Below are 484 nucleotides of genomic sequence, written 5' to 3'. Positions count from 1 at the left end.
TTCATCCTGTCTTCTACTTATTTTAAAGTGGCTTTTTGGGTGACAAGAAGTGGCATTGGCCGGTTGGCTTCGCGCCTCCAGGAGTTTCCCTAATCACCCCCATCAGATATGAAAATGATGAAACAGAAATTCTAAGGCTCGTCCTCTGAACCTCGGTGCGGAGGAATAGGGAGCACGGAGGCCCGAATACAGCCGTGGGATGAAATCCTAAGCGGCCCAAAGTCCCCAGTTAGTTTGGTGGGAAAAGGGGTAACTGTGACCCCGACGTGACTTGAACACGCAACCTTCTGATCTGGAGTCAGACGCGCTACCATTGCGCCACGAGGTCACAGAAGCCGCTTTACTTTTACTTCTTTAAGGCTCTTTCTTCCCGCGCATCCAGGTCACTTCGCCGTATAAATCTCTTGCTTTTCGAGCGAATTTCAGGTCAAACAGAAAAGGAGCGAGAGGCGGGCGGAGGGCGCGGCTGTGCGAGCCCCGGAAC

The 484-nt window shown here is 52.5% G+C and overlaps 1 non-coding gene across 1 annotated transcript; it reads right to left on the bottom strand.

The window, feature by feature from the left end:
* Window positions 1-256: 256 nt before the first annotated feature.
* Window positions 257-328, bottom strand: TRNAW-CCA (transfer RNA tryptophan (anticodon CCA)). Its single transcript has one exon. It is a non-coding gene; the product is annotated as a tRNA-Trp (tRNA).
* Between the last annotated feature and the right edge of the window lie 156 nt (window positions 329-484).

The sequence above is a fragment of the Lipotes vexillifer genome, unplaced genomic scaffold, assembly GCF_000442215.2.
Source record: "Lipotes vexillifer unplaced genomic scaffold, Lipotes_vexillifer_v1.1 scaffold982, whole genome shotgun sequence".
Lineage (NCBI taxonomy): Eukaryota > Metazoa > Chordata > Mammalia > Artiodactyla > Lipotidae > Lipotes > Lipotes vexillifer.
This window is presented reverse-complemented; position numbering and strand designations above follow the sequence as displayed.